Source organism: Corythoichthys intestinalis, chromosome 4 (assembly GCF_030265065.1).
Source record: "Corythoichthys intestinalis isolate RoL2023-P3 chromosome 4, ASM3026506v1, whole genome shotgun sequence".
Lineage (NCBI taxonomy): Eukaryota > Metazoa > Chordata > Actinopteri > Syngnathiformes > Syngnathidae > Corythoichthys > Corythoichthys intestinalis.
The window spans coordinates 28,677,486-28,705,325 of record NC_080398.1 but is presented as its reverse complement, the minus strand read 5'-3'; the positions used below and the strand labels follow the sequence as shown (position 1 = coordinate 28,705,325).

The 27,840-nt window shown below is 38.6% G+C and overlaps 1 protein-coding gene across 1 annotated transcript in view; it reads left to right on the top strand.

The window, feature by feature from the left end:
• Positions 1 to 250: 250 nt before the first annotated feature.
• The window catches only part of LOC130914457 (glutamate receptor ionotropic, NMDA 2D), a 176,455-nt gene continuing 148,865 nt past the window's right edge, over positions 251 to 27,840 (top strand). Inside the window, exon 1 of the mRNA XM_057833666.1 lies at positions 251 to 521. The gene's annotated coding sequence lies outside the window, so the exon portion shown is untranslated. The remainder of the gene's footprint in view (positions 522 to 27,840) is intronic.

Below are 27,840 nucleotides of genomic sequence, written 5' to 3'. Positions count from 1 at the left end.
GGGGTTGGATAGATCCTCCATCCCTTTATTAATTTCATTCCGCTCCGCTAAGTTTAGCATTCAACACGTGTCGCCAGTGATGGCGGGAGGAGGGGATGGAGGAGGGAGGAAACAGGAGAGAGAGGGAGAGAGAGAGAGGTTGACGGTTGCTAGGTGACGGGGCGCATATACTGAATTTTAACCAAAGAACAGGCAAAGAGGGAGAGAGAGTGTGTGAGGGGAGAGAGAGGGAGGACGAGAGAGAGAGAGAGGGAAAGGGGAGAGAGAGAGAGGGGAGAGAGAGAACGCTGTATACATGTAGAACATATATGTATGTTTAGAGAGATATTTTCCCGGCGTTTCTCTGCGTGTGTGTGAGTGTGCGTGGGGGTGTGTGTGTGTGAGCGAGTGTGTGTAAAGAGCCAGGGGGGGCACGCGCGCTCACACACACACACACGCAAAAACGGATACCTCAAATCGGAAGGATGTGAAAAAGGATGGAGGGACGCAGGGAAAGAGGGGGGAAAGGCTGGTGAAAAACAGTAAGTGCATTTATTTTAAACATCTTTGCATTGTTGGATTAATTGCGGTGATGAGGTGGAGGGGGGGGGCAGGTGTCGGCATGTTTGGCCGCCCGTCACGGAGGGACGGACGGCCGGCGGTGGTGAGGTGCAAGCGGCCGGCGCGCCGGAGCTTTGACCCTTCTGTCATTGGTGCGCCTTGCAAACTCACTAGCCGCATGTTGCATCTAACAGTCACATGTTTAGTTAGGAACCCCTTTTTTGGGAGTGGGTGTGTTAGATGAGAGGTATTTATCTGCAAGAAATTTCATTCTAGTGAGTTTGCACTCTGTTGTTAAGTCTTGAAAGACCGGCGCGCCGCTGCAGCTGTGCCCCGCACCGCTGCAGATGCACGATCATATCTGTTGATGCTCATTTTCTCCCTGCCTGCCTGCATGTGCGCACGTTGGCTCACTGTCAGTGTGTGTGCGTGTGCCGCAAGATTTCCCGCCTCATCCTGGGGATATTGGCGGGATGTTTGGGGCGTAAGAGAGGCAAAACACCGCTGGGAGCTCTCACTAGAAACCTGACTCAAAACACTCTCCCATCAGACGGATACAGCGGTGTGTTTGAGGCTGAGGCATTTAATTCCTCCTGTGTGTGAGTGTGAGGAGTTTGTCATTGTGTTTCTTGCACAACTTTTGTTTCTGTATTGCGGTACGTCACTTGAGGTGAATAACTAACCGCCGCCATCATCAGCATCATCATCACGAGCTCTGGTATGCTTTAATAAATCTCTGGCCTAAGGGTCCGTAGAGACCACCAAGGCTGAAGACCATGTTGTTGACCACAATAAAGCAGTCTTGTGGTCCATATTTGCTGCAGTGATTGGAAGCATAAGACCGAAGAAAATCTACTGCATTTGCCTTCAAACAAACTAGAAATGAATGCATTATTGTATGTGTTTTTGCCTATCCTATTAGCTGATATCCATTTCAATTAGCTCCTTTGCACCCACAGGTGACCGCGCTCATCATCTACACGCAGGCGCACTGCAGTAGTGCAACGCTCGTGCAACCGGCCGCAAAGTGGCGCTTTCGGTGTCGGATCAGACCTCGCCGCGGTACACGTACAGTTGCCCAGAGAGACGTGTGTGGTAGGATCTTTGCATGCAGGAAGGGCAGAGGAGAGCAGAGGTGATGGGAGAGACAGGAGGTGTGGAGGCAGGGATGACGGAAGGTGTGAGGAGGTGAGGAAGAGGCATTACAGGGGAGTTGGGAGAGAGATTTGTAAAGGCAGCAGAACAGAAGAGGGTAAGAGGAGGGCTGATGGGAATTTACAATGATGGCCATAAGAGAAAAGTTGAGTGACGCTCAGAGAAAAAAATCGTGCAATTTCATATGAAAAATTGTAATGTTATATGAATAGAGTTGTCATGTCATTAGAAAAAAGTTGTCGTAGTATGAGAGTAGTCAGATTTTTACGAGAAAATGAAAAACATGGTGTTCCCCAAATATTTTGCAGTTTTTGTGTTCGTGCCCAGCCAAATCACAGATTTGTTTTGGTGTAGTGCCTTCGGATGGTTTTGAATCGTGTATGCTGTCGCTTGGTGACCTGTTGTTTTGAGATATGAGCAGAAAAACTTAACAACATTGGACTGTTTTCAATACACACTGGCTTCCTTGCTGTGTAGGGGCAATATTGCTTGGTCAGGTTTTGTGGTGGGCATCTGTGTGTAAATATACAATAAAACAGTGGTCTCTAACCTTTTTTGCACAACGGACCGGTGTCACGTGGGCCTTTATTTCACAAACTGGGAATATATGGCAGAAAATTACAGTAAATACAGTGCCCTCCATAATTATCGGCACCCCTGAAAAAGATGTGTTTTTTAGCTTCTAATATATATTTTTTTAATTCAAATGATATGGGACCTTAATGGAAAAAAAAGAAAAAAACCAACCTTCAATACAAGTGCATTCATTCAGTGGGGGAAAAATCCCACATAAAGAAAAAATTATTTGACATCAAGTAATGTGTGTCACAATTATTAGCACCCCTGGTGTTAATACTTCGTACAACCCCCTTTTGCCAACAAAACAAGGTCTGGGGACTGAGATGGCCATGGAAGGAGCTTGACTCTGTGTCTAGTGAACCATTTCTGTGTAGATTTGGCCATATGTTTAGGGTCATTGTCTTGCTGAAAGACCCAGTGACGACCCATCTTCAGCTTTCGGGCAGGGGGCAACAGATTTTGAGTTAAAATGTCCTGATATTTCAAAGCATTCATGATGCCATGCACCCTAACAAGGTTCCCAGGGCCTTTGGAAGCGAAGCAGCACCACAGCATCACTGACTCACCCCCATACTTCACAGTGGGTATGAGGTGCTTTTCAGCATGCGCATCTTTCGTGGCACGCCAGACCCACTTAGGGTGTTTGTTGCCAAAAAGCTCAATCTTGGTCCAGGCTTCAACTGGGACCGTGTGCTTTGGTCAGATGAGATGGAGGGCACTGTAGAATAACACAACAGGGCTGGAAAAAAACATTAAGTGCAGAGAAAATGTTACTCATCATACGATTAATCAAGCTTTTTGAAGAGCGGCCTTTCCTAAAACGTGATGGCAAATATCCTTGGCCGCAATCATAATGAGTGAAAGGTTTCTTGGCCCGGTTCACCACGAAGTATGATGCTTTCAGTGAATTTGCTATTGTTGCCTAATTTGCTAGCTTTTAGCTGCATATTATGCAGAATGGACTTTGTTGTAGGCTCCTCTTATGGTTTAGGAAGTGGCCTTTTTCCTGTAAAAAAGCTTTAAAAAGATATCGCTGCGCGCAGCACACATCCAACAACAGCTAACATTACTGTTTACATTGACTGATGCTGGGCTGCTATAGGTGTGCAAACACCCCAATAATGGCGGCCAACCCCTAGAGGGCGACGTACACAAATCATGCCAGCTTGCGGTCGTTAACAAATTATAGTGGTACCTCTACATACGAAGTTAATTAGTTCCAGGACCTTGTTTGTAAGTTGAAATGGTCGTATGTTGAGCAGGATTTTCCCGTAAGAATGCATTATAATACCACTAATTCGTTCCACAGCCTGAAAACCTACAATAAAACCTTAATAAATACTGTTGTTACTATTGGAAATAGCAATTACCCTATTGGCCCTGATTATAGGACGACCCCCTCTTTTTCAAAACTCAAGTTTTGAAAAAAAGACTTTTTGAACACCAAATTAATTTTTATACAGAAAATAATTACAGTACATCCGAAACAAATGATTATAACAATATATTTGAGAGAAAAAGCATGTTATTTTGGCTCATTCAAATCTTAATATCTGAACATTTAAACATGTAAACTAAAGTGCAATCACATTTGTAAATGAATGGCTTCTGGTTTTCTATTGTGATAAAACAACAAAATTGCTATAGCTGCATCAACCATCAAAGTGAAGTCTAACTGTAACAGTAGTCTTGAAACAAATCTGAATAAGGAAAAACATTGCAATAAAATAACACAAACTGGTTAAACTTGAGAGTAGCTGAGATCTGTCATGACAGAACATCTCTTCAATGATATCTGGCGCCATCTAGCGATGTGAATGGGTATGATGTCTAGGCCGCGAATATAAGACGACCCCCTTTTTCAATCTTATTTCAATGCAAAAAACACTGTCTTATATTCGGGCCAATACAGTACAAAGAGCAAAACGAATAAATTATGAATACAAATCGTAATAATAATATAATAATAGTAATAATAACAATAATACCTGTAGTATAACGAATCTGGTTCTGATTTGGAAGATGTATTTTTGCGTAGTGTACCTGAACGCATCGCATGGTTGATGACAGAGTGAGTGTGCATTAGAGTTTAACTCTCATTTTTCGTGTTCTGTTGTTGGGCGTCAGCTGCGGGGGACAGAGGGCATGTTGTGTTGCACAAGTTCTGAAATAAATGATTAAAAACCTGATGAAGCTGGCAATTGTTGCAATAATAATAATTGTCACCTTAACTTATAACTAAAGATGCACCGATACCGATACTAGTATTGGCAGGGGGCGCCGATCCGGCCCGAAATGGTGGTATTGGTATCGGCGAGTACCAACAAAGATGGCGCCGATACCATTTACCGGTCCATTATTATAACATTTGACCACAGCCTTTTTCTCCTCCTGGCGCTCACTACACTCTGTCTCTGTGTTGTGTGATGACACGTGAACACCAAGCAGCTATCGCTATTGGCCTGCTCCAGACCAATGAGAGCGGGCCAATAGCCACTCCTGACCAATCAAAAGGGGGCTTTTTCATATGGACGAAAAACAAACCAGGAAATATGGCGGCGGTCGGGAAATATTTCCAAATAGAAATCCCGTCGATTAAAATCAATGGCTGCATGCAAGATTTGCGGCCTGAAAGTTTGGAGATGTGGAGTTAAATCGGCCAGTTTCAATACCTCGAACTTGATAAAACATTTGAAGACGAAACGTGAACGAACACAACGAGTTTGAGTCTGCAAGAGCTGGACTGCTATCCAGAGGAAGAAGGCCGCTGGACCGGAGCAACAATCTCTGGTCAGTTCACTTCGTCTACTTTACTTTTATTGTCTTTTACTGAAAGAAATGCGCAGTAATTTGGGAAGTGTTTCCAAAGTATTGTTGCCACCTTTCAGAAATAGAAATAAGGGACTTCCACCTCCCGAAAAAAAGGAGAGACGGGATGCTGTGGTCAATTATTATTACTTATAATTGTTAGCGTCCGCAAATGCGGAAACAAGGTTGAACCTCGAAGCAGACAACAAGCGGGGGATACATAAAAGGGTTTAATGATTGCAAACAAAAAATAACACGCGATCGCGGTACAGTAGAAATAACAAAAGGAGTCCGTGACAGCAGGTCGACGGACAAACTAAGACGATAGGCAGCGGTTACAAACGAGAGCAGCACACTAACAGAAAAACCCAATGCAGGGGCATAACAAGCAAATGTAGCGAGATTATTGTGCCAGATGTCAAATAGCGATCAGCAAGGCAAATATCTCGGCAGCCTTCTCTGAGATCACCCGTGCTTAAATGCTGCGTTGATGAGCCTGCATTGGATTCAAGTGCCACGCCCCCACCCCACGCCCAGCAACAAAACACAATCTAACCAGCAGCAGAATGTGACAATAATTTCATGAAAGTTGCACTGTTTGGACTTTGAGAGGTTTAAAAAAGTTTATTCAGTTCATTCAGAGTTTATTATTATGAATGTATTTTTACTTTCTTACTGTTGGGCTAGTATTATACATGTTTTATTAATTTCACAAATTTAGCACTATTTTGGCCTTTGAGAGCGGAAGGTTTATTCAACTATTGTCTACTAGGGTTTAGTGTACTTTTTCCTATGTTGCAAAGGTAAGCAACAGCCTGACAAAGCCTTGATAGCAATGATTTCACATCCAATTATGTAGCTCTTTGGAAAAAAAAAAAGAAAAATTAAGAAAAAAATATATATATATTTATATATATATATATATATAATCGGAGTGATATCGGTATGGTATCGGTATCGGCCAATACTGCACAGCCAGGTATCGGTATTGGGGCCAAAAAATGGTATCGGTGCAACACTACTTGTAACGAAGGAGGACTGCCGACATCTTAGACATTCTACCATCGTTTTGTAAGCCAGTTCACGGACGCGGACACCACGCTCATATTTTCCTATAATTTCCACCTTCATTTCAATGGTAAGCCTCATCTTTTCCTTTTTCCACCTCCTACACTGACTTTGTTGGAACCCATGTTGATTTCTCTCACAAGAAAATCCGTCGTGTGTCCTTTTTGTGGGAAAACAAAGAAACTGTGGCGCTGTCATAAATCGTTGTATTTCGAGCATGTCGTCGGATGTAGAAAAGAGTCAAATTTTACGTCGGATGTCGAAAAGATCGCGCGTTGAAGCGCTCTTATGTCAAGGTACCACTGTATTTTTTAAAAATTATTTTTATTATTTTATTTTTATTTCTCTGCGGCTCGGTAGCAAATGCACCACGGACTGGTACCGGTCCCTGGCCCGGTGGTTGGGGATCCTTCTAATAAAACACTGTAAAGAAGGGGTGTGACAATATATCGATATGGTGATATATCGTGATACTTTGCATCCTAAAAGGTTATCGATACGTTCATGCCAAGAATCAAGATATTGTTTTAAAAAGGTGTCACTGTTTAAAAGAACGTTTGTTCATTTGAAACCAGAGCATTCACAATCACTCATTCCAATTTTTGGGGCATGTACAGATGACTTTCTGTTAATTTTAGGGCATTTACAGGTCACTTCCTGTTAAGTTTGAGTCTCTGCTACTTAATTCCCAAGTCACTTCATTTTCTGTACCCCCAAATCAACAGGAAGTGACCCATAAAATGCCCCACAATCCACAGATAGTGACGGAAAATCAACAGGTGGCCTGACCTGAAATGGCCGAAAATTACCTCGTTTTCTGGCATTGGCTGCCACTGACGGTCACAGAAGTGGGAGGAGCCTGTTTGAAGTGGGAGGGGTTCATTTCTACTGGTGATAAACTTATAACAGAAGCTTGTTTTTCTGTTTATTACCGTATTTTTCGGTCCATAAGTCGCATCTGAGTATAAGTCGCACCAGCCATAAAATGCCCAACAAAGAGGAAAAAAAACATACATATAAGTTGCACCGGAATATAAGTCGCGTTTTGGGAGGAAATATACTTGATAAAATCCAACACATAGAACAGATAACATCTTGAAAGGCAGTTTAAAATAAAAATATAATAGAGAACAACATGCTGAATAAGTGTACAGTATGATAATGTTACATGATGAATGAACAACGAAATGCGAACGTGGCCGGTATGTTAATGTAACATAGCTGTTAAATGTTATTCAGATAACTATAGCATAAAGAACATGCTAACAAGTTTACCAAACCATCAGTGTCACTCCAAAACACCAAAATATCACGTGAAATGATATAATAATGTGTTAATAATTTCACTCATAAGTCGTTCCAGAGTATAAGTTGCACCCCAAGCTAAACTAGGAAAAAAACTGTGATTTACAGTCCCAAAAATACGGTAGTTGTTTTGTGGAAAGATTTCCAGACCAGTGTATCGATAATCGTTGTATCGCCAAATCGTGAGATCATCGTTATCGTGAGCGTTGTATCGCTAATCGTATCGTAAGGTACTAAAAGGTTCCCACCCCTACTGTACTTTTTAAAAATTTATTTATTTATTTATTTTTATCATGATCTAGTTTTAATTTCATACTGGGCCTCGGAATAATTCATTGTTTCTACAATCCCTCCAATTGAGAAAGCTGATTTCATATGTCTTGAGATACAAACATGGTTATTGAATGAATTAAATTCATATGTACTTACAGAAAAAAAAAAAAAAACTTTCAGTACTCTCAAGCAGGAGTTGCTGTTTGCCACTGCTCACGCCCAAACACCCACATAGAGTATTGATATTCTGAACATACTGTTTATGAATTTTGTGGAATAAAATGGTAGTGTCACCAAAAAAACAAAAATCTCAACAGTATGAAAAAGGTGGCAAATTTCGAGAATTAAAAAGAAATAGGTTGACAACAAAATGAATTTAAAAAAAAAAACTTTTGTCACATACGCATATCATATCCTTTTCTTTCCCGCAATATTTGAACTATATCATTGTTGTGTTTAGTGTTTCCTTTTCGTGGAAAGGAACAGAATCAACATGTTTCCTTTGTTTGTTTGTTTCCTTAACCCTTAGCTTCATCAACCCCTTCATCGATTCATTGACTTTTTGCAAAGAAAGCCTCTAAACCACAACTCGACCCCCAACATTTCTTCCCTTATTTCTATTCCATCCTCCTGTTTCCATCTGCCTAAATTCTGTCCCCTCCAACATCATCCAGTGACATTTCGTGCTCAACAGCCCCTCATCCCACATTCTTCGTTTATGTGATGTAACATGAGAGCATCCTCTCCCTGCAAATCCTCCCATGTACCACCAGTGATCTTCATAACACCACTCATTAAGGTAAAGCTCATTAGCATACAACATCAATTAGTCTTCAACAAGATCGGAGGTCGGTGCTTTTGTGCGATTACAGTATAACAGAAAGGGCCCCGCCCCTAATACAAGGGTTCCTCTCCGTGTTGAGAGTTGCGTTGATGAGGCGGTTATATATTCACTTGTTCTGAAGCGCCGTTTGACAGCCATCGCAGATGTTATCAGGACATTAAACGGGCCTGCTATCGGTTGCTAGCACTTCCATTGGATTGCCTCAGACAGGGCAAACTCCACAGATGGTGCACGCCATTTATTATTATTACAAGCTTCAGTTCAATTCCCTCACCAGGAATATGCCAACTTTATGAGGTGTCAGCTATTATTTAATAGTACAAAAGATACACTTTTGAGAAAAACGGGGGCTTGGGTTTACAGCAACCAGCTTAATATTATGCTATGTTTGTCATAATGCTTTGATTTGCTGCCAACGTTGAGCTCATGCTCTAAAATATGGATGCAATTGGATGATGGTTCCAGTTTTTACCACTTTATATTCAGCCCATTCATTTGTGGCATAATTATTTTCATTTTATTTTATTTGCAGTGCTTGACAAATTTATTAACCACCTGTCATTCGCTATTGGTCTCTGAGGCCATCATTTGACATGATAATCAACAAATATTGGCCGTAACTACTTTTTAAGACAGTAAATATGATGAATAACAAATAGATATAATAATTGCTAGAGCTGGGAATCTTTGGGCACCTAACGATTCCATTACAATTACGATTCAGAGGCTCCGATTCGATTATAAAACGATTATTGATGCACCCCCCTCCTTTGTTGTTGTTGTTGTTGTTTTTTTGTTTTGTTTTGTACATTAGTTCCAAAATTGTTCAAAAATCCTCTCAGGCTAAACCAAACTACTATTTCAGTATCAAGTTAACATATAACAGTAAACAAATATACAAAAATAATAGTAAATAAAATACTCCAGTCCCCATTCTGCATCAGCAGCTTTAAACTACATTCAATCAATTTAATGTTGTGAATCAACCGTTACAGTTGTTAAAATTGCTCCCGTTAGTCCATAATTTTTTTTTGCCGATTTAGGAGTATTTTAGATAAAAAGTTAATTAGGTTCACTACAAAAGAGCCTTCTAGAAAAGTCTACTGCTTTAAGATGCCGGCTGTTTACTAACTTTCCCTTCTGTCTACTTTTGACATGTTAAAGTTTTAAAACTTTTTTTTTTTTTTTTTTTGCTGATTTAGGAGTATTTTAGATAAAAAGTTAATTAGGTTCGCTACAAAAGAGCCTTCTAGAAAAGTCTACTGTTTTAAGATGGTGGCTTTTACTAACGCTGGCAAGTCTGTCATTTCGCATGTCTGTTCAATAATACATATTCTAACACCGCCGCCATCTGTTATTTTGCATCTAGTTCTACATATATATGATATCTACTGTAGCTGTATGTTTGTAGCAACTAGCAACTGGGCGTTGTTTGTAGCGGCTGTCGGCGGCATTCAGGTATGATTGTTTTTTTTTTTTTTATCTAGCGGCATGAGTTGAACATGATATTTACTCTCGGTCCGTTCCTCTTTGCGTCCCAAAGACCGCGCCTACTGTGTTTTACGTCCGCTTTACCTGGTATAGTTCAATAATTGGAATTTGGATGTTTGTGAATCGTTCTCGAATCTTCCACGGCCGAAATGCGAATAATCTAAAAAATTTCGCACACTAATTACGTTTTAGCAATAAAATGACCACCCGTTGATTGGAAACTATGGTAATGACTGATGACGCGTGTCTAATAGGGAAAGTACAAATAAATTTCAGTTCATGCATGTGGTGGCAGGTTGCTTTCAAATTTGGTTTAAAGGATTATATGTCATCATTATATGTTATCATTAAAATTAAAGCAAAGCGTTTATTAAATGACAAATTTCTTCGGGTGATGTCGTCCAAATGGCGTGGCGGTGCTACAAAGCAGGTTTCACACTATAAAGTATTGAAAAGTTGGGAACTTCAAATGTTCAGTTAAAGTTTAGAAGGGAGACAATGTTTGAGGGGCCAAATTGCATATCTGTGACATGATGTGGCTTGAAATGTCATATAGTGAAGGACCATGTTTTATCATTCAGGCCGATTATGTAATATGGGTGGGTATCCTCGGTTTAAAATAATAATGTTCAAATCGATTTATGCTTCTTTTGTTCTTTTTCCAATGAAATGGTGTTAATTTGTGCCAACCTGACATTGCAGTCTTTCTGGTGTGTGCACCTTGACCACTAGATGTGGTGATAACAAAAGGTAGTCACAAGAAAAACCAACAATATTGACAACTGACTGAGCAAGCTGCAGTATATCGATCAATTTTTGTAGAGGATAAAGGATATATTCCTGTCGCTTTGGTGTGGCCGTCAAATATGACAGTGGAATCACAGACAAAGAGCTTTTTTCGTTGAAAATTATTGTGAATAAATGCTTAACTCCCTGAATTCTTGATATATATGGACGTAAAAGAGTCTCGATTCTTGGTAAAAAGCACAAAAAAAAAAAAAAAAAGTGCAGTTAGCATTTTACGTAAATATGTCGAAGTACGATGCTAGTCTGTCAGTCAATGTGGCAGCTGCCATATGTAAACAAAGCTTTTCCAGTGAAAATCCTGTGAATAAATGCTTAAATTCCTGAATTCTTTATAGATATGATCGTAAAACAGTCTCGATTCTTGGTTAAAAGCAAAAAAAAGTGCAGTTTGCATTTATTTTACGAAAATATTAGGGCTATCAAATTTATCGCGTTAACGGCCGGTAATTAATTTTTTAATTAATAACGTTAAATTATTTGATGCAATTAACGCATGCATGGAATGACCCGTTCATGCATTGCCTCAAACAGTTTTCAATGACGGCGTTTTAGCACATTGAGAGCGAAAAGGCGAAATGCGAGTGGACACAGGCATTCATTGGACCGCGCCTTTTATTGGCTTAAGCTTTGGCAGCCACTACTAACAGTCATGGTTACCCAACTTCCCTTCATGCATTTAGGCAGAGCAAGCGACAATCTTTTTCTTAACACACTAATTGAACACAAATCAGAACACATCATATAACTTTTGCAGCCACTGTTGAGAGTCATGGTTGACCTACTTCCCATCATGCATTTAGGTGGAGCTGGAGACGATCTTTTTCTTAACACACATAATTGAACACAACGCAGGACAAACTGTATACCATTTGCAGCCACCACTGACAGCCACGGTTGCCCAACTTCCCATCATGCATTTGGGCGGAGCAGGAAACGTTCGTTTTCTTAACACGCCTAATTGAACACAATGCAGAACATACTGTATACCATTTGAAGCCACCACTGACAGTCATGGTTGCCCAACTTCCTATCATGCATTTGGGCGGAGCAGGAGACGTTCTTTTTCTTGATATAAAATTACTATAACTTGTACTATAATTTATCTTTTAAGATCTACAAGTCTTTCTATCCGTGGATCCCTTTAACAGAAAGAATGTTAATAATGTTAATGCCATCTTGTGGATTTATTGTTATAATAAACAAATACAGTACTTATGTACAGTATGTTGGATGTTTATGTCCGTATTGTGTCTTATATTTCTATTCCAACAATAATTTACAGAAAAATATAGCATATTTTAGAGATGGTTTGAATTGCGATTAATTACGATGAATTAATTTTTAAGCTGTGATTAACTCGATTAAAAATTTTAATCGTATGACAGCCCGAGTAAATATGTCGAAGTATGATGCTAGTCTGTCAGTCAACAGCAACAAATTGGTATTTGTTTTTCTATCTACGTCATCAGGAATTCTGTTAGCATTAAGGTAACATATATGTAAAGTGGTGTTTTAAATATGAAACATGCCATTCTCGTTCTGTTATGTTTAGTCTAACAGTAAATTTCAAGATGTAGTGAAAATAAAATGTTTAAGGCCTCTTTTTCTGCGTGTTTGTTAAGAATTTAGTTTACATCTAGTCCTTGTATTTCAAATTTTGGTCGTGAGTCAAAGCTTAAAAATTGGCCAAGTAATGCCGGATAACAAGTACTATAATTTCCCGAATATAAGGCGCACCCGTGTATAATGCGCACCCCAAATTTACTTGTAAAATCTAGGGAAAATTATTGTACCTATTTATAACGTGCACCCTAATTTTAGCACCAATAAATAGAAGAGTACAAGAAAACAGAGCTTGTGTACGGATACAGAAATGTCATTTTACTGACTGGCGAAACACAGCACAAGCGTAGCATATTGGTAGTTCAAAACATTACCATAAACTGACAATATTTACGGTATTAATATGATTTGACAACTTCTCCAACTTACCAGAATCTAGGAGAAAACAAAACAAATGTGACTTTTCTTTTAAAGGCTGCTGTATAACTTGCTCGTTTCATCATGATGAATAAATGTTTCTTCCATGGATTGATACGGTAAAATGAAAGTGAGAACGTAAGTCGGAAATCCGATAGAGCTCATCGCTGTCGACACGACAGTAACAATAGGAACTATTGTTATTTGGGTTTGAGTTTCCCGGGGGACATATATAGTTGACGGACACACACAGGAAGTCTTTGTTGTTACGTTTGTTATGGTCTGAGTTGCGGAGCTGCAATAAACGTTGACTCAAATGAGTTCAAGAAAGTAAATTCTGTGCTTTATGAAGAGTGAAAAAAGCAGAATTTAACACAGACATCATTCGGCCGATCAGAGTGAAGTATTACCGAGCAAAAATGGTGACGTCACGTACCGTAATGGTCGGCAACGGATCGCCGCATACGTTTCTTCAACACAACGTGGCCGTGTCAAAAAAAAAAAAAAAAATCGGTTTTTATATATATATGTACAGTGCCTTGCAAAAGTGTTCGGCTCCCTTGAACCTTGCAACCTTTCGCCAAATTTCAGGCTTCAAACATAAAGATATAAAATTTTAATTTTTTGTCAAGAATCAACAACAAGTGGGACACAATCGTGAAGTGGAACAACATTTATTGGATAATTTAAACTTTTTTAACAAATAAAAAACTGAAAAGTGGTTCGGCCCCCTTGCGTTAATATTTTGTAGCGCCACCTTTTGCTCCAATTACAGCTGCAAGTCGCTTGGGGTATGTTTCTATCAGTTTTGCACATCGAGAGACTGACATTCTTGCCCATTCTCCCTTGCAAAACAGCTCGAGCTCAGTGAGGTTGGATGGAGAGTGTTTGTGAACAGCAGTCTTCAGCTCTTTCCACAGATTCTCGATTGGATTCAGGTCTGGACTTTGACTTGGCCATTCTAACACCTGGATACGTTTATTTTTTAACCATTCCATTGTAGATTTGGCTTTATGTTTTGGATCATTGTCCTGTTGGAAGATAAATCTCCATCCCAGTCTCAGGTCTTGTGCAGATACCAACAGGTTTTCTTCCAGAATGTTCCTGTATTTGGCTGCATCCATCTTCCCGTCAATTTTAACCATCTTCCCTGTCCCTGCTGAAGAAAAGCAGGCCCAAACCATGATGCTGCCACCACCATGTTTGACAGTGGGGATGGTGTGTTCAGGGTGATGAGCTGTGTTGCTTTTACGCCAAACATATCGTTTTGCATTGTGGCCAAAAAGTTCAATTTTGGATTCATCTGACCAGAGCACCTCTTCCACATGTTTGGTGTGTCTCCCAGGTGGCTTGTGGCAAACTTTAAACGAGACTTTTTATAGATATCTTTGAGAAATGGCTTTCTTCTTGCCACTCTTCCATAAAGGCCAGATTTGTGCAGTGTACGACTGATTGTTGTCCTATGGACAGACTCTCCCACCTCAGCTGTAGATCTCTGCAGTTCATCCAGAGTGCAATGGGCCTCTTGGCTGCATCTCTGATCAGTTTTCTCCTTGTTTGAGAAGAAAGTTTGGAAGGATGGCCGGGTCTTGATAGATTTGCAGTGGTCTGATGCTCCTTCCATTTCAATATGATGGCTTGCACAGTGCTCCTTGAGATGTTTAAAGCTTGGGAAATCTTTTTGTATCCAAATCCGGCTTTAAACTTCTCCACAACAGTATCTCGGACCTGCCTGGTGTGTTCCTTGGTTTTCATAATGCTCTCTGCACCTTAAACAGAACCCTGAGACTATCACAGAGCAGGTGCATTTATACAAAGACTTGATTACACACAGGTGGATTCTATTTATCATCATCGGTCATTTAGGACAACATTGGATCATTCAGAGATCCTCACTGAACTTCTGGAGTGAGTTTGCTGCACTGAAAGTAAAGGGGCCGAATAATATTGCACGCCCCACTTTTCAGTTTTTTATTTGTTAAAAAGTTTAAATTATCCAATAAATGTTGTTCCACTTCACGATTGTGTCCCACTTGTTGTTGATTCTTGACAAAAAAATTAAATTTCATATCTTTATGTTTGAAGCCTGAAATGTGGCGAAAGGTTGCAAGATTCAAGTGGGCCGAATACTTTTGCAAGGCACTGTATATATAATATATATGTATTTCTGTCTCCATCCATGTACCCGTTTATAATGCGCACCGTGATTTTACAAGTTGATTTTGGGGAAAAAAAGTACGCATTATATTCGGGAAATTACGGTAAGCCTATATAGGTTTGTGACTTTTAGGGCAAAAGCACATCACAAACCACTTCTAACAATAAACTACTGAATATCTGAAAAGTCAAAATGAGCAAAACAAAGAGCGTCTCAGCTGCACTAAAATGTCATCCAACTTCTGCTAATTGGATGTTAAAGTGACACATCAGCGTATCTGACTGTGACAAGTGAATGAGATAAACAAAATTAATTTCCTTTGAAGATGAGGTAACCAGGAGCCAATTGTGTAGCTCACTGTACTACTACCACTGTTATTATTTGAGAGAGTGACATGATGTGAAGCAGAGGACTTTTGGCAAATGAGGGTGGTGGTTAACCAGGAGTGAAATGTTCTGTGAATTTTTGGGCCCCTAAGCTAAACTAAATTAGGAGGATATTAATTTCTGCCTCTAATATTGTTATTATTTTTTATCATTTGTTGTTGACTTTACTTTTGAGGGACTTATTGAGGTTTATCACACATTACACCACTGGTAATTTTGTTAGATTTACGTATCACTGTAAGTAATAAAATAATAGGTGAATATGAGCTCCGATACAATTATCATGTCGATCAAATTCTGCAGATTTCTTTTTCCTAAAATTTATTGTGGTAATTTGAAATATATCGTTCTTCCTCAAAGTGTGCCTGACACATACAGTGACAGGCAGAACAAATTAGGGCTGCAGCTATTGAATATTTTAGAAGTCGATTAATCGATAGACTAGTTAGTTTGAATAATCGAGTTATCGGATAAGAAACATGGAAAAATTAAAATACCTGAGCTGAGCCTCAAACAGTATGATTTTTTTTTTAAATATGAGAATTTATGTACATCAAAAGAACAATTGGCTAACTTACATAGAAAAAGTCCGCTAGCTTAGATGCTATAAAATGCAAATTTTTTTTTTTCTCTTCACAATCCTCTTAACAAATGGTTCCGACACATATTCCCGCAAAAAATGACCAAATATTAGGGTTGTTCCGATCATGTTTTTTTGCTCCCGATCCGATCCCGATCGTTTTAGTTTGAGTATCTGCCGATCCCGATATTTCCCGATCCGATTGTTTTTTTTTTTTTTTGCAACCGATTCAATTCCAATCATTCCCGATAATTTTTCCCGATCATATACATTTTGGCAATGCATTAAGAAAAAAATGAATAAAACTCGGACGAATATATACATACAACATACAGTACATAAGTACTGTAATTGTTTATTATGACAATAAATCCTCAAGATGGCATTTACATTATTAACATTCTTTCTGTGAGAGGGATACACGGATAGAAAGACTTGTAATTCTTAAAGGATAAATGTGACTTTGTATATTGTGAATAAATATTGCCATCTAGTGTATTTGTTGAGCTTTCAGTAAATGATACTGTAGCCATTTAACTTCTGCCCAAATGCATGATGGGAAGTGCAACCATGACTGTGCGTCGTGGTACCAATTTATATATCTTCTCTGCGTTGGGAAATAACATAGGGTGTTAAGAAAAAGATCAACTACTACCTCTCTTCCCCACATTGCTTCCCACACTTCTAATCGTTGGGGGGGGGGGGGATTGTGAGGCTTTAGCAATTTTAATAAGGCTCCAAAGGCTGCCAAAATTCACTCTACTCATTTTACGCTGCCTTTTAGCTCTATATACTATATGGGTAAAACAGCGCCATTATAGATTGAACACGACAATGCGTGAGTGGGTCGTGCAGCGCATGCATTAATTGTGTTAAATATTGTAACGTGATAAATGTAAAAAAATATTGATTCTCGCCATTAACGCGATAAATTTGATAACCCTACCTTAAGCTTAAACTCAAGACTCTGGAAGAGTGTAACACATTATGTCTGTAATGTTAAATACAATTAGAAAAAGATTTAATTAAGAAATATACATATAATAAAAAAAGGCATGTCTGATATTTTTTTGCCGATTCCGATACTTTGAAAATGACGTGATCGGACCCGATCGATCGGCACCCATCTCTACTAAATATACCTATAATCTAAATTATGGATGCATTAAAAAACATTAGCTCAAACAAAAACTTAGCTAACATTAGTCTTAACAGGGAACAGTTGGATTCAGCCATGTGAAAAGAAGCAGACCAGAGGGCAGCGTATCCACCCTAGTCAATAAAACTACATTCAAACACTTTCAAAATTAACCATTGCAACGCCACTTTAATTAAACGAATACTCGAAGCAACAACATTTAATTCGAATATTTTTTTCTAATCGAACATTCGAGTAAATCGATTAATCGTTGCAGCACTAGAACAAATATATTATCGTCTTAGTTTGTTATCCACCTGTTGCCAATTATACAACAAAATAATGTAATTCATAGCCTGTAACTACACTGGTCCAGTCTATTTGTGAGTAAATTAAGACAAGACATTCATTATTGCAGGATACTTTACTTTTTTTTTCTCACATTTTCTTTGCATTGGTGTACTGGGAAATTTTGTGCAAGATGGGTGACTTGGCTAAATAAAGGCAATCTAGGTGACTTGGCTAAATAAAGCCAATCTGGGCCAATAAAAATGACCATACTAACCACGTCAGCTAGGATGTGTTCCAGTACACCATGACCCTGAACAGGATAAGTGTTGTTGAAAATGAATGACTGAATGGCTCTTCAACGTCATAGTCCGCCATCTCCCTCCTTGTTGCTTCTCCTATTGATCTTTTTTTAGCAAGCCAGGTTAATTACTCATAATGAGCCAACCCATGTCAATGAAGGAATATAAAAAGCATCTGCCGTGTGTGTGCAACATCAGCAAAGTTAGCATCAAAGAAGCAGCTGTCGAGTGACACCCAGCTAACCAAACACCAACATGTTGTGTATGCGTGATTTCATATTGAAATGATATCTCTTTTCTCTCATTCTTTCCACTCAGCTGTCACTTCCATCATTCACCAGATCAAAAGCATCTCCAGGCCATCCTCCATGATAGCATCTCAACCTCCATCAGCATCACCCGCGTCCTCCTGTGTCTCCATCCCAACTAAATTCATAATACCGCTTCCTAAGGCTGTTCTACGTCTGGTCCTCAATTTTGTCTTCAATTATTAACTGCATTTAAAATTTGTCATCTCTTTTGTTCCTTTATGAGGTTCTATCTCATTGAAATGCCAACAATGTGCATCTGAAGCTCTCAGATTACAATATTAAGGAGTGTGAAAAAAAAGATGATGTACACCAATGTCTGACCAGGTTTTTAAAATGAAGTTAGCACACCTTCCACTATTTGAGTGCCTCAGATTTACTCCACTATATTACAGTTACATTTACCCCACTAAATTACAGTTACAGTTGGATATTCCTCAAAATTTGGTTTACCGTAATTTTCGCACTATAAGACGCTACTTTTTTCCCTCATTTTGAATCCTGCTGCTTATAGTCCAGTGCGGCTTATTTGTTGATTAATTTGGGTTAATAGGCAACACTTTATTTGACAGAGGTGTCATGGGACTGTCATAAGACTGTCACAATTATGACACTATCATGGGCATAAATAAATAATTATGAAAAATGTCATTAAGTGTCCTCCTGCAAATTATGTCGCCAACTCCATTTATGTCCATCTTGGATTTTTTTTACATCAACTCAAAAGTGAGATAATTTGCCAGATGCCACTTAATGACATCTGTCATAAGCATTTGTTAATGCTCATGGCACTGTCATGTCCTAATTATGAAGGTCTTATGACAGTCTTATGGCGCCACTGTCAAATAAAGTGTTACCAAATACCATAACTAGCAATTAATGAAACAACTGGAACAGTAACTGAAGAAATAATTAGCACAGAACATACATTTTGATTGTTATTTACATCTGAAGTATGCTAGGCATGCTAGGAGGCATGTTGGAGGACAGAAGTGTTAACGGAAGGTCGCAACAGAGATTGACTGTCTACCCAAAGGGAGCAATGATGGCCAAATGAAGCTTCTTGAAGCAATGAAGATTTGCAGTCAATTGGTTTAAAGCTTCATGGTGGTTCATTTGGTCATATGACAATCTTAAGATGCCGCTGTCAAATAAAGTGTTATCTGCTAAAATCTTGGTGTAAATATCCCATAAAACAGTGAGGACAGCTGCGGCTTATAGTCCAGTGCGGTTTATCTATGAACAAATGTCGTTTTCGTATCAAATTTGGTGGGTGGCGGCCTATAGTCAGGTGTGCCTTATAGTCCAAAAATTACGTTTTTTTTTTTTTCTATGAAGCCAGATGGTGCTGACTGGTATTTGAAAACTGATCAGAATCCCTTGAATCTTCATTTACATGTCAGCTTAAACCTCTCTTGCACCTGTTTGGGAATGTGGCAGTCCTCTCTAAGCCAAGACAGAAGATGGACAGTAAATCTGTGTCCTTAAAGGGAACCATGGATAGAAGGACTTGTAGTTCTTAAAAGATAAATGTTATTATGAGTTAAAATAATTTGATATTAAAACCCCTCTTGAAGTTTTCGTTTTTACACAATTTGTAAAATTAGTTTAATTAGTAGGTCGCCTTTGTTGTTGACGTCCTAGGTCGGTGACGTCACTGGGTTATGCTGCCGGGCTTCCAGAGTATGACATAAACATGTCATCTGCTCATCCCTTTCAATTTCATCCTTAGAGGAACATTAATGAGCATGATAGTACTGTCGATATTTCACAAAACGAGCAGCAAAAGCAAAATGAACAGGAAAGACGGGATGAGATGAGAGCAGGTAAAAAACGGTGTTCTGCCAAAATGTGCTACACCGGCGAAACAAGCTTTAAGCTTGTTTTGTTTAAATGCATACAGGCAGAACATACTAAAGATGCCTTAATACTTAAACGTAGTACAATCAAATAAGGGCGGTTTCAATGCGCTACGTGACTAATGTGGTCAATAGATCAACAATCTGCTTGAAAGCTACCACAAGAAAACAATACTTGAAAGTAAGAGGGGGAAACACATGAAAAAGTATTTTGAGGCAATGAAAAGGTAATAAAATACCCCATAAAAACACAAATAGTAACAGTGACAAACTACGTCATCACCCCGAGCTTCCATTGCACGCATAAAATTTGGCACCCTCCGTAGGTCAAAACATGTAGTAAATATAGATTTTTAAATTAATGGCCATAATTTATATGTTTCTATTAACATATTTTAGTAAAGGAGAACAATTGTGGCTTATTAGAGCCTACAAGTCTAAGTCCGAGGTTACGAGGCACGGCACATGTGACAAATTTGTGCTCTGCAGAACGAGATTAAATTTCAGCACAAAGCAGACAGACACTCTAACATAATTTCAGTGGGTCACAGCGAAAGTAGTTAAATACTCAAATTCTGCAGACGTGTAGTGTATTTCATTCATAAATTTGTGAACACCATGCCTTGCAACCTCTGAATCATTCAAAATGTGAATTTATTGAAGTCATTATTGTTATCACCAATACATTTTTAACAAAACAATTTAATGGCCTAATTGGGAGGGTCACACACATAGAATGTATTAGAACTGGACAGAGTTCAGTTAATGTCACTTATATTGTTTGCCGGCTGTCATTTGACATGACAGACGCCATATTTTCCTTCACGTTTGGGTAGCACATATTTGGGGTATAGTCTACATAATTTTATGGGAAGCAACCCCAACGCGCGCCAACTGGGTAAAGATTCCAAGAGATCCCAGATATGCAAGTGAACCCCGCACCTTCATTTATTTTATTTAGAGAGAGATTGTTACTTCCAAAGTCCAAAGTTATAGGTAAGTTTTAACCAGACTTTATACTAGTTTAATTTGATAGTGAAATCTGGCAGTTTAGAATGTAGTGTCAATGTAAACTGCTCACTTCTGCAACCAAAGGAGTCGGACTCAGTGGCCAGTGTCCGCAAAGGCAGACTTTTTCAAACACTTCCCGGACTTCATTTTATAAGACGGGAGGTTGGGCGTCTGTCACACTCAGACACAAATGATCGGAATGCAAAGTGGTCTCCAACAAGAGATCTGTGATCTCCCAAACCAATTTTTCATTTTCTGCCTGTGAAGTTCTATTTGCAGTTCCTCAAACTTTGTGGGCTTTGACACTGCCGACTTCAGCAAATCAGTTTCTTCCCTTTCGTTATATCAAGGTGCACCTCTTTCAAATTTGCCTGCCAGTTTAAAACATGTTACTAAATTAGAAAATAAATGAAAGAGTCAGCCCAAAAACATGCATGGCATGGTAATTTAGAGAAACACTTGGTAGTTTTTCAGTTTTGGTCGATTTTAGCGATGCTGATGGACAAAAGCGGGAGTGTTTTGCCTTAAGGAAGACTGCGTTTCCTATGAAGACCAGCGCTGCGTTTTCCATGAGTACCAGCGCACACCCACAACTCATCAATCAATCACCTGGTCGCCTGCAGATGGATTAAACAATATTTTAGTTTCCAACGGCTGTGTGAAGAATGAATACTAATAAGGTAATGAATCCAGTTGTGGCTAACCAATAGCATATGATGGTTAGCATCCGTGTGGCTTAGTGTGGCTAAACCCCCATCCCCCTCGAACTAGTCAGCGCTGACGAGTTTAGTTGACGAGGGGATGGGGGTGGAGTGGAAGTCGCCCCCCCCCCCTCGTCAGACAAAACTTTTTGTCTCTTTTGCTGCTCTGCCATCTTTGTAGAACTCGCGCGAAAGCATTGGCATTGATTTCCGTCTTTATGATGAATAGGGAAAGGGGGAAGTGATGTATGCCGTAAAGCAGTCGGCACCTTTGTAGTTTTTTTTTTGTTGTTTTTTCTTTGGCAGGGTTCCTGCCACCCTCCTCAAAGCTAATTAGTCCTGGTGAAACCGATACAGATCCCCTCAGGATATAAAAGAGGTGTCATTCAACTAGTTGTCAGTCGACAAAATATCACAAATGTTATGAAAATATTTTATAAAGGTTGAGAAATTATAGTGTATCACAAAAGTGAGTACTCACTTTTGTTGCCAGGGGTTTAGATATTAATGGCTATATTTTGAGTTATTTCGAGGGGAAAATAAATTATTATATAAGGTGCGCACAGACTACTTTTCATTGTGTCAAAGTTTCATTTTGTCAGTGTTGTCCCATGAAAAGATATACTTAAATATCTGCAGTAATGCGAGGGGTGTACTCACTTTTGTGATACACTGTCCCTAGTGTTGCTTTAAGTGAACAGTCTAAATTATCTGTAGATGGGAATGGTTGTTTGTCTGAACTCTCATGCGGATAAGTGGTGCAGATAATACAAACATTAAATACTGTGTCTGTCGCATTGTGAGATTTAATTTTTAAAACAGATTTTACTATTATTTTTTACTTAACTTTTTACTCTCAGCTGCCCAGTTTCTATTTGGCACCAACAATCAGTCGATAGATTTACTGATGTCACATGCCACTCAGTACAAGGTCACGACAATTTTGTACAGTATTTTCTCCATGTTTTTTTTCACGTTGTAATCAGAGTTGTTCCGATCATGTTTTTTTGCTCCCGATCCGATCCCTATCGTTTTAGTTTGAGTATCTGCCGATCCAGATATTTCCCGATCCGTTTGCTTTTTTTTGCTCCCCATTCAATTCCAATCATTCCTGATCATTTTTCCCGATCATATACATTTTGGCAATGCATTAAGAAAAAAATGAATAAAACTCGGACGAATATATACATTCAACATACAGTACATAAGTACTGAATTCGTGTATTATGACAATAAATCCTCAAGATGGCATTTACATTATTAACATTCGTTCTATGGGAGGGATCCACGGATAGAAAGACTTGTGACTTTGTATATTGTGACTAAATATTGCCATCTAGTGTATTTGTTGAGCTTTCAGTAAATGATACTGTAGCCATGGCCAAATGAATGTTGGGAAGTGGAACCATGACTGTGCGTAGTGCTACCAATTGATATATCTTCTCTGCGTTGGGAAATAACTTAAGGTGTTAAGAAAAAGATCTACCTTGCTTCCCCACGTTGCTTCCCATGAAGTTTCTAATCATAGGGAGAAGGATTGTAAGGCTTTAACCAATTAAAAAAAGGCTACAAAGGCTGCCAAAATTCACTCTACTCATTATACGCTGCCTTTTCTCTCTCTATATAGGTAAAACGGCGCCATTACAGATTGAGCGCGACAATGTGTGAGTGGGTCGTGCAGCGCATGCATTAATTGCATTAAATATTTTAACGTGATACGTTTTTTAAAAAATTAATTACCGCCGTTATCGGGATAAATTTGATAACCCTACCTTAAGCCTAAAGAGTCTGGATGAGTGTAACATATTATTTTTGAAACGTTAAATACAATTATAAAACGATTTAATTAAAAAAAATATATAAAAAAAGGCATGGCCGATATTTTTTTGCCGATTCCGATACTTTGGAAATGACGTGATCCCGATCGATCGGGACATCTCTAGTTGTAATGCATTTACCCTCTCTCTCATGATATGTGAAATAATTATTGAATGAAATATTATAACTCTGTTTGACTTTTTTTGGTGCAATATTAAGTTCAGTTCAGCTTTATTTAACAAAAATTTTACATTGATTTATTTTTTAAATTTGTATTTTATTTTGTAATTCAATGTAATAGAATATTTCAGCACAGTTTATTGTACCATAACATTAAATGAAACTTCAGCCTATTTTTTGGGTTTTGTTTTGCTTTTTAGTTTAGGAGTTAGGGTTTTTCTTTCATTTTTGATTAAACTCTTCAGCCTTTTACACTGCTGCATTTTATTGTTGGTAGACATGCTGGTACTCAGAGACTGGAGAATTTTTAGGTGGTACTTGGTGCAAAAAAACAAACAAACTGAGAAACAATGGTTTATTTGTGTTTACCCTCTATTAAATTGTTTAAATCGAATTTTGATCATTGATGTTCACTTATTGTGAATGGCATTGAAAAGCTTTGTCCTTTATGCATCAAATGACTCATTAAAAATAACACTGCTACTCCATATAAAACTAAGCATAAAATATGTGTAAAGGTGTGCTTACAATAGTCCAGAGCTTGTATTTGATATCACTAGATTCTACAGGTGACCATGTTGTAGGCCAGTTATTAAACAAAATCCAGAGGTTTTGTCTGACCATTTTATATCACACGCAAAAAACGGTTGAGCGACAGCTAAGGGCTAACCCTCTGGAGCAGCCCCAGGCTCACGACAGGACCGGGCAAGGCCCAACAGGAGCTGAGCCAGAACTCACTCAAACGTTTAAAAAAATGACAGGGAGTCATGTAATGAGCAGGTGGAGATGGAGACAGGCAGAGAGGAGGAGGGCAGGCTGGCAGAGAGACAGAAATTGACACACACCAACACACAGCCCCACACACAAACAGAGTTCACAAACCTGTGCAAAAGCCCATTGACTGTTTTGGGAATAACAGTCTGGAGGAACCTTGCAGGCGCACAGCTTCACATGACTGCATGTAATATAAAGTCTCACACACACACAGGAGCGCACACACTCAAATAACACTGCAAAGACCCGTGGGTATACAGTCATACACGTGCATGCATGCAGATAGCATAGTAATAACAAGGGCTGGGCTATTTTTCCAAAAAAGGATCACAATTTATTTTTCATATTGTAAGAACTTGATTTTTTTCTGGTAGTTTTAAAGAAGCTCCAATGAAAACATAAAAAAATTGAGAGTAGTTAAAAATCTTATTCACATATAAAACAATTGTTTTGAGAGTTAAATAGAGCAATTTGACTTTATTTCCGTTAGTGCATGAATCGCATATTTAATGGTGTGCCGCAAGCAACACGTCACTTTTGATCATTAATATTCAAGACGTTAGCATTTGTTGCTAGGCGGGACAACCTCCTGGTTGTCCCTAATAGTAAATGAATAGAAATAGTGCACGAACGAGATGTTTACTGAGCTAAACCAACCAATTCTGTCCGAAAATGATGTCCCTGGTCCCAAATTCAGTGGTAAAGATGTGGAAGAACATACAAATGTTCAGTTAAATAGATGGCTTCAGTGTTGAGGGCTGAAAAAGATGGAAAAATAGCCGACCTGATCCAGAGGTAGCTTTTTTATCGACATTTTTTTCTTGTGTGCATTGCCTTACACCATTGACAATGACATTATCCTGTTTGAACAATCTATCCTTTACCACGATATGCCCTGTCTTTCCTATATACTATATCCTCTGGTTGTCTTGCGTCTGACTGTTCTTGGGGGCAATATACATTGTAATTTTTGTGTAGCGATCGCAAATGCTACCCTGTGACAGCCAACAAACACTTTAAATTTTTTCATTTAACAAATCTTAATTCTACAATTTATTTACACTTCTCCCTACTAAAGTTTTTTTTTTTTTTTTACTACAGAAAAGGTAGCAGTGGCAGTCAGATCCCATTTTAAATTTTTTCAGGTCATTCGTTGTCAGACAGAAGCAGCACGGCAAAACGCTACGCTAAAAAGTACCGGTAAGTAAAAATATCAAAATGGCTTACCTCTTCGTCCCCAACAAAATGTTTACTGGATATGAAATGCTTCACCTTGCTGGCGATAAACTGGTCTTTTGGACGTCTGCGCAAGATGATCCATTCTTCACATATTTTCCTCCGAGTTTTTGGTTTCGGGAAACGTATGAAGAAAACATCCTTCATATGTCGTAATGTCTAGAGACGTTTCTACAATTTCCATAGCAGCAGTGTTCGGCATGTTCTTTTTTGAAAGATTAGCGGAGAAAACAAACAGAAATAACATGGTTTGTATGCGAGGGCGTGTCAATAATGTCCCACTTCCATGTTACCATGGCGACATCACGGACTCACGGTCTAAATATTGCATTCGTGCGGTACGCTATTGTTTATTATCATTAGGATCGTGGGTGTTCAATATTTGACATTATTTTGTATTTTATTGCATCGCAATTGTAATTTTCTTTGTAATAGAGTTTACCTCACGAGTGTAATAAACAGCTTGAAAACCATCAAAATCTGCCAAATTACCGTCATTTTGCATGTGCACCATGTTTGGTTGATGAAATGTCACGACTGATCACCAACATTCTGATCTGCGATCTTAAAGTCGACTAGCCCAAGAGAACATAATGAAGTACGCATGTGAGAATATTTTGCGTGGACTTTTAAGCTAGGGTGACCAAACATCCTCTTTTGCCCGGACATGTCCACTTTTTATATCCTGTCCAGGGTGTCCGGTTCTGTTTACCAATTCATGAAAATTTTTTAATTATTTTTCACGGGACCAATTAGCGTGTGTTGAAATTGACTGATGCTTTGCGCAGAATACTACGGTACTGTGCTGCCAGTGACGTGTTCCCAGAGAGCCTGCTCACTCAGCGGTTGGTTCTGCTGTGCTCAGTAAAGCTTTTTGTTAAACCTGGATATTCTACAGACAACGTATTATTTAGAGCATTATTTCAGATTATTTATTTATACAGTAAGAATAGAAAAGACAGCTATTATTTTGTTCAAGGATGATTCGCTAATAAAGAAGAGGCATTACAGTGGTACCTCTACGTACGAAGTTAAGTCGTTCCAGGACCTTTTTTGTAAGTCGAAATGGTCGTATGTCGAGCAGGATTTTCCCATAAGAATAGATTATAATTCCATTAATTTGTTCCACAGCCCAAAAACCTACACAAAATCCTTAATAAATACTGCTGTTACTATTGCAAATAGCAATTACAAAGAGAAAAAATAGTAAATTATGAATAAAAATCTGAATAATAATAATAATATAATAATAGTAATAATAATAATAATACCTGTAATAATGCAACGAATCGGGTTCTAATGTGGTGGACTTTTTTTTTGCTGTTCCTGAACGCACCACGGGGCTGACGTGACGGTGAGCAAGAGAGCGCGGTTCTATTTTACTTTCAGTTTTGATGCTGGCGTCAGTGTTGCAAAAGTTGATGGAATAAATGATTAAAAACCTGACGAAGCTGGCGATTTCTTTGGCGATGTTACCGCAATAAGAATTGGCACCTTAACTTATAAAGACTGGCGAATGGAGGAGGACCGCCGGCCAAGATCGACATTCTACGGCCCTATTGTCGACCCAGTTCATGGATGCACACACCATGCTCATATTTTATATCTTTATCTTAGGGCTGTCAAACGATTAAAAATTTTAATCGAGTTAATCACAGCTTAAAAATTAATTCATCGTAATTTATCGCAATTCAAACCATCTATAAAATATGCCATATTTTTATGTAAATTATTGTTTGTATGGAAAGATAAGACACAAGACAGATATATACATTCAACATACTGTACATAAGTAGTGAATTTGTTTATTATAACAATAAATCAACAAGATGGCATTAACATTATTAACATTCTGTTAAAGCAATCCATGGATAGAAAGACTTGTAGTTCTTAAAAGATAAATGTTAGAACAAGTTATAGAAATTTTATATTAAAACCCCTATTACTGTTTTTGTTTTAATAAAATCTGTAAAATTTTCAAACAAAAAATAAACTAGTAGCTAGCTCGCCATTGTTGAGGTCAATAGCTACACAATGCTCATGGTGCTGAAACCCATAAAATCAGTCGCACCCAAGCGCCAGCAGAGAGCGACAAAACACCAGAAAACACAAGTAACAAATCGACACGACAAGGTGCTGTCATTTTAATTTGTTTGGCATGTGCGTTAAATGCGTCAAACATATTAACGTGATTAATTGAAAAAATCAATTGCCGCCCGTTAACGCGATAATTTTGACAGCCCTACTTTAT